Raw genomic sequence first — 11,298 nt, 5'->3', positions numbered from 1 at the left:
ACCTTGTTTTTCGCCACCCTCCAGCCCATTCCCCAACCACCAAGTTCAGCATTTCAAATCACAACACGTTCTTGAAGGTTCCTACTCAATTCAGGCACGACGCCCAGAGGAACGACGGTCATCCCTCCCACCACCATCTTCCCGAATGCCAAGACCACAATTGCACACCTGCACAAATTTCAAAGTGCCGCTGAGAACAGGTTAACTACGGCTCAGCCTGAGGACCTCTCTGCAGTTAGTTGTGGCACATGGACGGCGTAAAGAAAGGTACTCTGGTGGCACGGTGGAAAAATGCACTTTCACCTGGTCAGAGCCAGAGAGAGTTGAGGATTTCACCTGCTCTCAAAGTGAAGTCACGCTTCTCTGAACAAACTAACAGCATCAGTTTTGCTCCACGTGGGGTCGACACAGCCGAAGACAGCGGGAAAAGCAGAAATAAAGTCACTGAGACAGACTCACCCCAATGTCCATCATGGTGGTGCGAATCAATCGGTTGTGTGCGTTCGTTCCCCAAAATAACGTATTGCAGAAAAAAATGAATGAGCTACATCACACACAGCACAGACTAATCTTGGAGTGCTGAGCAACGGTATTCAAAACAAAAAGAAGTAGACGGTTTATGGGGCGCCTGGGTGCCTCAGCTGGTTAAGTGTCCGACTTTGGCTCAGGTCATGATCTCAGGGCTCATGAGTTCGAGCCCCATGTCGGGCTCTGTGCTGACAGCTTGGGGCCCGGAGCCTGCTTTGGATTCTGTGTCTCCCCTCTTCCCGTCCCTCTCCCACTCTCTCTGTCTCTCTCTCTCTCTCTCTCAAAAATAAACATTAAAAAAAAATTAAAACCAACAATCCTGGCGAACGTCACCTGCAATTACTTGTGTACTGACCAAAACTATCAAACACCTGTTGTAAACAGGCACTCTGAGAGGTTCTGGCCATTGATGGTCAGTAGCTACACCCTCAGCCTGAAAGCCCGAGATGCCTCTCTGTGAATTGGATTAGAAAGAAATCCCAGTGACTAATAATAATAATAATAATAATAATATAATAATATATAAAAATAATTTTTAAAAATTCCAGGGACAACATACACAGGCTTAAAGAGAAATCAATGTGTTATTGTGCGCATCAGGAAACAGATGTTTCCTATCGTCTGTCATTACATGTAAACATTTTTTAAGTGAGAGCCAAGACTTTGTATTCAGGGGCGCCTGGGTGGCTCAGTCGGTTAAGCGTCCAACTTCGGCTCAGGTCATGATCTCGCGGTCTGTGAGTTCGAGCCCCGCTTCTGACAGCTCAGAGCCTGGAGCCTGCTTCTGATTCTGTGTCTCCCTCTCTCTCTGACCCTCCCCCCCATTCATGCTCTGTCTCTCTCTGTCTCAAAAATAAATAAACGTTAAAAAAAAATTTAAAAAAAAGACTTTGTATTCATTATGAGAATTCATTATGAGATTCATTATGAGAAACAGAATATGCAAACAGACAGTGGCCAGACCGCATGTGAAAAATAGAATTCTGGGGTCACCTGGGTGCCTCAGTCAGTTGAGTGTCCAACTTCAGCTCAGGTCATGATCTCACGGTTTGTGAGTTAGAGCTCCGCATCCGGCTCTATGCTGACAGCTCAGAGCCTGAAGCCTGCTTCCGATTCTCTGTCTCCCTCTCTCTCTGCCCCTCCCCCGCTCGTCCTCTGTCTGTCTGTCTCTCTCTCTCTCAAATAAATAAAGTTTACAAAAAAGAGTTATCAAACCATGACAAGACATGTTAGAACCTTAAATGCATATCACTAAGTGAAAGAAGCCAGTCTGAAAACGTAATATATTGCAGGATTCCAGCCGTATGACATTCTGGAAAAGGAAAAACTATGGAGACAATAAAGAAATCAGTGCTTCTGCTAGGAATTTACCCAAGGGATACAGGAGTGCTGATGCATAGGGGCACTTGTACCCCAATGTTTATAGCAGCACTTTCAACAATAGCCAAATTATGGAAAGAGCCTAAATGTCCATCAACTGACGAATGGATAAAGAGATTTATATACACAATGGAGTACTATGTGGCAATGAGAAAGAATGAAATATGGCCTTTTGTAGCAATGTGGATGGAACTGGAGAGTGTTATGCTAAGTGAAATAAGTCACACAGAGAAAGACAGATACCATATGTTTTCACTCTTATGTGGAGCCTGAGAAGCTTAACAGAAACCCATGGGGGAGGGGAAGGAAAAAAAAAAGAAAAAAAAGAGGTTAGAGTGGAAGAGAGCCAAAGCATAAGAGACTCTTAAAAACTGAGAACAAACTGAGGGTTGATGGGGGGTGGGAGGGAGGGGAAGGTGGGTGATGGGTATTGAGGAGGGCACCTGTTGGGATGAGCACTGGGTGTCGTATGGAATCCAATTTGACAATAAGTTTCATATTAAAACAATTTTTTTAATTAAAAAAAAAAAGAAACCAGGGCTTGCCGGGGGTTGGAGGGGAGAGAGGAATGAACAGGCAGAGCACAGGGGCTTTCAGGGCAGTGAACACACTCTGTGTGATTCTACAGTGGTGAGACACGTCATTATGCATTTGTCCAAACCCGTGGAACACACACCACCAAGACTAACATCAAGGTGAACTATGCACTCCGGGGGATGATGTGCCCTCATCAATTGTAATAAACGTACCACTCTGTTGTGGGGGGGGGGGGGGTTGATAGTGGGGGAGGCTGTGCATGTGCGGGAACAGGGGGTACATGGGAAATCGCTGAATTCCCCTCAGTTTTGCTGTGAATCTAAAAATGCTCTAAAAAATAAAGTTCATTAATTTTTTTAATGTTTATTGATTTATTTTTGAGAGAGAGAGAGAGAAAGACGATGAGCAGGGTAGGGGAAGACAGAGAAGGAGAGAGAATCCCAAGCAGGCTTTAGGCTGTCAGCACAGAGCCCAGCATGGGGATCAAACTCACGAATCATGAGATCATGACCTGGACTGAAACCAAGAGTCGGATGCTTAACTGACTGAGCCACCCGGGTACCCTGAAAGTTGATTAATTTTTTAACAATGTTTTAAGAAATGAAGGAGAGAAGAGGGAAGGGTGTTGGGCCTGTGACCTTACTTCTCTGACCTCATCTATAGAATGGGAACAAGCCTTCTGTCCCAGGACAGCCATTATGACTAGTAGTGATAAACTACGCAGGACATCTGGCATGCCTTCCATTCCCCTGGGATTAATAACCAGGACATGGTTTGTATTTCCAGAATCACTGCCCCTTATTCAACTCAAAAAGATCAATCTATGCCCAACTCAAAGGAAACAAATCTATTTCATTTTATTTTTTTAAATTTTTTAAGATTTATTTTTGAGAGAGAGAGACACACACACACACACACACAGAGGGTGAGGTAGGAAGGGGCAGAGAGAGAGAGAGAGAGGGAGACACAGAATCCAAAGCAGGCTCCAGGCTCTGAACTGTGTGGGGCTCGAACCCACCAACTGGGAGATGATGACCTGAGCCCAAGTAGGATGCTTCACCAACTGAGCCACCCAAGCACCCCCCACAAATGTATTCAACATTTTTTTTTTTACATTTATTTATTCTTGAGAGACAGAGTGAGACACAGCACAAGCAGAGCAGGGGCAGAGAGAGAGGGAGACACAGAATCGGAAGCAGGCTCCAAGTTCCGAGCTGTCAGCATAGAGCCTGACAGGGGGCTTGAACTAACAAACTGCGAGATCATCACCTGAACCGAAGTCGGTCACCTAACCAACTGAGCCACCCAGGTACCCCCCACACACAAATGTATTTTAAATAAAATGAAGTCGAAATCAGATGAGAGGCCCAAAGAGGCTGTTGAGAAAAGAGTGGTCCTTCCCTGGGGAGACAGTGCGTCAGCCCCCTCCCTGCCCCTAGCGCGTTCTTGCTGCTGTCAGTATTCAGAGGTGATGTACCCCCAGCGAATGCCCTGGGACCCCATAATACATGCCAGGATACAGCGATGGGACGCCTTGCTCAGGCGGGGCCACCGTCGGTGGAGGGAGGGAGCCTGGCTGGGAAGACACTTTGCTGCCCCAAGTCCTCCACCAGCATCCTGGGCCCTGGATAACCTAGCAGGAGGAAGAGAAACAGGGCAAGCTTGTGACAGTTGGAAATGCTCATTAATCTCCCAGAGGCAGAGGCAGGAAAGAACAGGGCTTCTGTGTAAGCTCATCTCAAAAGAAGACATTTGGATTCAGGTCTAAGTGGACCGTAAAACCTCTTCTCCGCCCCACCCCCACCCCGCCCCACACACAGAGTGTGTGTGTGTCGATGGCCAGCTTCTCTGAAACTGGGTGTTCCCAATGACATCCAGGGCAACAGCACCTCCAGCCTCTCGGTCGTTCTGCGAATGCAGGTGCTCAGCATTACATCGACCGCCAGCACAGGCAAGATCCTGCTCTCAGACAGCTTCCATCCCAGGGCAAGACACAGACGACAAACAAGGAAAAATAAGTAACATCAGTCTGGAGAGCAACGAGCTGATGCAGAAAATACAACAGGGCTGTGACAGACACCCAGGCAGGCGGTCCGGGTAACATAGGACAGGGGGGCGGGGAGAGCTCTCCAAGCAGGGAGATTTAGCCATGAACTACACGGTGAAGAAGCCATTCGTGCACGTGGAAACTGGGCTGGGCACTGGCATCATGGGCCAAGGGGGGCAGCAAAGCCAGAGGCCTGAGCCAGCTGGGACGCTCCATCAGTCTGCTAACTGCTCACAAACAGGGAGATTGAAACAAGAGGAATTCATTCTCCCGTGGCCCTGCACACCAAGAGTCTGCGGGGTCAAGGTGTCCACAGGGGCTGGTTCCTACAGGAGGCTCTAAGGGAAAGTCTGTCCCACGCCCGTCTCCTGGCTTCCGGGGTCTGCGGCCATCTTTGTCATTCCCCAGCTTGTAGGCGCATCACTCCAATCTCTGCGCCCATCTTCACATGGACCTCCTCCCTCTGCGTCCCCTCCTCTTTCCATAAGGACACTTGTAGGATCATGATTGCATCTCAAAGTCCTTAATTAATGACATCTGCAAAGACTGTTCCCAAATGAGATCACATTCAGAGGTTCCAGGTGGACACAAATTTTTGGAAGATACCATTCAGCCCACTGCAGACCCTAAATTGTGCAATTTTAACACTGCAGCCGGTCATCTGCAGGCCTACGGAGGAGGGGGGGACTGGCTGGGTGATTCTAAAATGATTAGCAAGAACGACAGTAGCAGACACTATGGACCCCTCACCACGGCCCCTCATCCCCACCATTTCTGTGCTTCTAACAGGCAGCCCCAGAAGGTTTTCTCTGGACTCACTGCTCACACACAGCTGACCAGACACACCAAGGAATCGGCAGCCCTACCCAACGACTGCAGGATTTGGTGTACAAACAGCCCGGAGCCCTCGCCTCTTGGGTGAGACAACTCAGAGAAGCACATGTTTTACGCTGGTTCCGAGAATTCCCCAACAAGGTGAAACTCCAGGGAACCGGAGCCTTCGCCCTCAAAAAGGGGGAACGTAAAATGGGGCAGACACTCTGGAAAACGGGCTGGCTGTTTCTCAAAACGTTAAATACAGCATTAATTACAGAAGACCCAACAACTGCACTCCTGGGTACGCAGCTTAGAGAAAGGAAAACGTATGTCCAGGCAAAAACTTTACGTGCATATTCATAGCCCCCTTATTCATAATAGCCAATGCCTATCAACTAACGAATGCAGTCTATCCATACAATGAAATGTTATCTTGCCGTGAAACAGGAATGAAGTAATGATAGGTACTAGGACATGATGGATTAACGTTGAAAAGATGCTCCGTTAAAGAAGCCAGACACAAAAGAGAACATTCGTATGATTCCAAGCATGCAAAACACCCAAAAGAGGCAAATCCATAGAATAGGAGCGGCCAGGGAAGAGGGCAGTCGGAATGAACGCTCGTGGGTGCGGAGCGTATTTCTGGGGTGACGAACGCGTTTTGGAATGAGATGGTGGTGACAGTTGTACAGTCTCCCTGAATACGCTAAATCCACCCATCTGTATACTTCCCCGGGTGACTTTTACGGTACGTAAATTTCACCTTCCAGCTGCGATAACAGCACACCGAAGACAGAGGGGCTCATAAGCCACAGAGATTTACCTCTCACAGCTCTGGAGGCTGGACGTCCGAGGCTAGAAGTCCTCCTGGACCTGTTGCCCCCTTCCCTTCCCCCAAGAAGAGACTGCTACTTCTGTCTGAGGACATCTTTCCAGACTTCTTTCTGTGCATACATCCTGAAAAAAAAAAAAAAAAACACCATGTAATATTTTGTGAATGTTTGCTCTTATATAACTGATATTTATACAGGGTCTATGACCCTATAACTTGCTTTTTTTTTTAATCTAACAATGTGACTTGGTCAAATTAGTGAAATTAATGTGTTCTTTAAAATGCAGGGGCGGGGGCGCCTGGGTGGCGCAGTCGGTTAAGCGTCCGACTTCAGCCAGGTCACGATCTCGCGGTCCATGAGTTCGAGCCCCGCGTCGGGCTCTGAGCTGATGGCTCGGAGCCTGGAGCCTGTTTCCGATTCTGTGTCTCCCTCTCTCTCTGCCCCTCCCCCGTTCATGCTCTGTCTCTCTCTGTCCCAAAAATAAATAAACGTTGAAAAAAAAAATGCAAGGGATGTTAGGGCGCCTGGGTGGCTCAGTTGGTTGAGTATCTGACTCTTGATTTCAGTTCAGGTCACGATCCCAGGGTCATGGGATCAAGCCCCACATCGGGCTCTGCACTGAGCATGGAGACTGCTTGGGATTCTCTCTTTCCCTCTCTCTCTGTCCCTGTGGCATGTGAGTGCACGCTCTCGTGCTCTCTCTCTCTCTCAAAATAAACAAATAAATAAATATTAAAAACCAAACAGAAGGGGCGCCTGGGTGGCTCAGTCGGTTAAGCGTCTGACTTTGGCTCAGGTCACGATCTCACAGTTCAGAGTTTGAGCCCCGCATCAGGCACTGTCCTGATGGTTCAGAGCCTAGATCCCGCTTCAGATTCTGTGTCTCCCTCTGTCTCTGACCCTTCCCTGCTCACACCCTGTCTGTCTCTCTCTCTCTCAAAAATAAATAAACATTAAAAAAAATTTTTTTAAAGATAGGTATGATTAACAATACTCAAGAAATCAGAAAATTAAGTTTCAGGGAAGTAAAGGAACTCCCGACCACCTCACTTGTGGAACGTTCTCCACAATTAGGTGTCGAACGAGTGGAAAGGACTGGTGGGTGGCCCTGCAACTGATCTGAAGCCAGTGCTGGAGCACCCGAAGGTCAGCTTGGTGCCTCTGCACACAGACCCGGGAACCAGACGGGAAGCAGGTGCTCTTAGAAGCTAGTGGGAGGCAGGGGGTAGAGTTCTAATCACCTGCTCTCAGCAGTCCCGGGGCGAGGGGAGGGGGGAGGTTGGGAAAGCTCTCCTTCAGGAGGACACAATCTTCTAGAGCTGATGGGGAAAACACATCAATTATTCGGTAAACACACGACCTTTGGAAAGGGGCTGCTCGGAATACATGAGCCAATAAGAATCACCTGACAGCAATTTCCTGCAACCTGGTTTCTTATCACACATCTGGCATTCCGGCTGCCTTCCTCTGTTGCATACATGATTTGTCATTAGCCCTGATGGTGGAGGTAATGTACACTCCCGCATGCGTGAGCGAGCACCGTAACCCTCGTGTCACCGAGCCTTGGGACAGCTGCTCGAGGGAAGAGGCGTGCAGGAAAGGGCTTTTCGTGCAGGCTTCACCCAGCACACCCGCTCAGAGGTCTGGGAGACGAGTCTGCACACCAGCTCTGCCATGCAGAAGCTGGGCGGCTCCTGGTAAGGCACGTCACCTCTCTAAGCCTCAGGGCTGTTGTGTGGATGAAGGAGGAACTGAAGGGCGAAGGGGCCAGCAGAGGGGCTTGTAAATAACTGAGACATGGAATGGGAAGGGACCTCTCCCCGACGCCTGCAGAGCTCTGCAAAGAAGGGCTGACTCTCGTTCCCCTTATTCCCATAAATTCCTGTTGTGTTGCAAACTACCCCAAAATTCAGTGGCATAAACAATAACCCTTTTGTTATGCTCATGGATTCTTCGGGTCAGGAATTCAAGAAGGGTACCATGGGGCCAGGTTTGTTTCTGCTCCATGATGTCTGGGGTAGGGGCAGGTGGGGGGTGGTGAGTGGAGGGCAGGTGGAGGGCAGGGGGTTACTCTTACAGCAGTGGGCTGAAGAGCTGGGTCGCTCCGGGGGAACCCTTCCAAGATGGTTTCTATCGTGCGTTGAATTGTGTCTCCCCAAAAGATATGTCCAAGTCCTAACCCCAAACCTGGGACATGACCTTATTTGGAAATAGGGTCTTTGCAGATGTAATAAGGCGAAAATGAGGTCATGCTGGATGAGGTGGGCCCTAATCCAGTAATCGGTACCTTCCTAAAAGGAAATTTAGACACATACACACAAGAAAGACGACCATGTGAAGACAGAGGCAGAGATTGGAGTAATGCATCTAGAAGCCAATGACAGCTGACAGCCACCAGAAGCTAGGAGGCAGGCAGGGAGGTAGTGTGGACTGGATGTTTCTGTCCCCCTAAATTCATAGATTGAAGCCCCAAAGCCCAGTGAGGCCGTTTCTGAATATGAAGCGTTTATGGAAGTAAGTAAGGTTAAATGAGGTCATAAGGGTAGAGCCTGATGGCAGAGGATTAGTATCATTATAGGAAGAAGCATCAGACAGCTTGCTCCCTCTCTCCTTGCCTACACAAAAAGCGGCCGCCTGACGACAGAGAGGTCTGCCAGCCAAGAACTTCGTGCTCTCACCAACCCCCAACCACGGTGGCACCTCAGTCATGGACTTCTCAGCATCTCCCTCCCAAACTGTGAGGAAGTAAAGGTCTTTTGTTTGAGCCACGAAGTCTACGGTGTTTTGTTACAGCAGCTTGAGCTGACTAATACACAGGATCCTTCCCTAGAGCCTTGGGAGAGGGTACAGCCCTGGTGACTCTTGATTTTGGACTTCTGGGCTCCAGGAGCATGAGCGAATAAATCCTCGTTGAGTTAAGCCTTCCCATTTATGGCAATTTGTTACCTCAGCCGGGACATTAATAGTTTTGTTGCCTACGTTTGCAGGGCCTGGAAGGAGGGGTGAAGATCAGATTCACCTAGGCCCACTGACCAGACAGTCTGCACACGTGTGGCACCCCACACTCCCCAGCATGTCGGGGGTGATTACTACCTGAATGATTTAGGATTAGCAATGATTATGGCTTGTAAATTCAATTAATCTTCAACAAAGCAGGAAAGAATATCCAGTGGGAAAAAGTCTCTTTAACAAACGGTGTTGGGAAAACTGGACCATTTTCACACACCATACACAAAAATAAACTCAAAATGGATTAAGGACCTAAATGTGAGACATGAAACCATAAAAATCCTAGAAAAGAACAAAGGCAGTAATTTGTCTGACGTCGGCCATAGCAACTTCTTTCTAGATATGTCTCCTGAGGCAAGGGAACAAAAGCAAAAATAAACTATTGGGACCACATCGAAATAAAAACTTCAGCACAGCAAAGGAAATAATCAACAAAACTAAAAGACAGCCTATGGAATGGGAGAAGATATTTGCAAATGACATATCCAATAAAGGGCTAGTATCCAAAATATATAAAGAACTTACACAACTCAACACCCCAAAAACGCAAAATCCAACTAAAAATTGGGCAGAAGACATGAACAGACATTTCTCAAGAGAAGACATCCAGATGGCCAATAGGCACATGAAAAGATGCTCAACATCACTCATTATTAGGGAAATACAAATCAAAACCACAATGAGAAAAAAAAAAACCCCACTACAATGAGATACCGCCTCATATCTGTCAGAATGACTAAAATCGACAACAGGTGTTGGCAAGGATGTGGAGCAAACGGAATCCTCAGTGCACTGTTGGTGGGAATGCAAACTGGTGCAGCCCGTATGGAAAACAGCATGAAGTTCCTCAAAAAGTTAAAAATAGAACAACCCCATGATCCAGTAATTGCCCTACTGGGCATTTACCCAAAGGATACAAAAATACTAATTCAAAGGGATACATGTACCCCTGTATTTATTGCAGTATTATCTACAATAGCCAAACAATGGAAGCAGCCCAAGTGTTCATTGATCGACAAATGGATAAAGATGTGATATGATAAATATATATATTTATATAAACATACATTCTGACACACACACACACTATGGAATATTATTCAGCCTTTTAAAAAGACTGAAATCTTGTCATTTGCAATGACGCAGTTAGAGCTGGAGAGTATAATGCAGAGTGCATTAAGTCGGTCAGAGAAAGACAAATACCGTATGATCTCACTCATGTGAAATTTAAGAAACAAATGAGCAAAGGGAAAGAGAGGGAGAAACCAAGAAACAGACTCTCAACTATACAGAACAAACTGATGGTTACCAAAGGGGAGGGAGGGGGATGGGGGAAATACAAGGTGGAGATTTAAGAGTACACTTATGAAAAAAAATAAAAATAAAATTTAAAGGGGTGCCTGGGTGACTCAATCAGTTAAGTGTCCAACTCTTGGTTTCTGCTCAGATCATGATCACACGGTTTGTGGGATCGAGCCCCACATAGGGCCCTGTGCTGATAGTGTGAACCCTGCTTAGGATTCTCTCTCTCCACCTCTCTCTGCCCCTCCCCTGCTTATGCTGTCTCTCTCTAAAAATAAATAAACTTGAAGTAAGTAAATAAATAAATAAATAAATAAAAGTTTTAAAAATAAAAATAAAAGCTTCTCAAAAAAACCTTATAATTGTCATTTCTTGGGTACTCACAGCATGCCAAGGATGATGCTAACTGCTTTACAAGCATTATTCTATTATCCTTTCCAGATAGGGAGAAGTTTAGTTGCAGATGTGAACCAGCAGCTGCTTCTGCCCCCAAGGCACTCAGAACTAGTGAGGGAAACAGGTAAACAGGTCTTGACAACCAGAGTCACAGATGCCCTGATAGGCGGAGTATAGCGGACTGGGAGAGCCCAGACTCTGGTCAATGTAAGCTGGAGGAAGAGGACTCAGGGAAGGCTTCCTGGAGGAGTTGACCCCAACGTAGGATTGCCACTGGGTCATAACTTAAGGTAGGACCCTCATGGCCTAACATGGCAGGTCTGTGTCAGGCCTCCTGAATGGAAGAAGGGACAAAGTACTAGGGACCAAGGGCCACCAGCTTCCTGTTAAGGAAGGGTCCCGAGAGTCCTCGCCCGGGCAGCTCTAGCAGGTGGGCGTGGTTACGGCGTG

This window comes from Leopardus geoffroyi, chromosome E3, assembly GCF_018350155.1.
Source record: "Leopardus geoffroyi isolate Oge1 chromosome E3, O.geoffroyi_Oge1_pat1.0, whole genome shotgun sequence".
Classification (NCBI taxonomy): Eukaryota; Metazoa; Chordata; class Mammalia; order Carnivora; family Felidae; genus Leopardus; species Leopardus geoffroyi.
The sequence above is the reverse complement of the archived record's forward strand: the minus strand, read 5'-3'. Positions refer to the sequence as shown.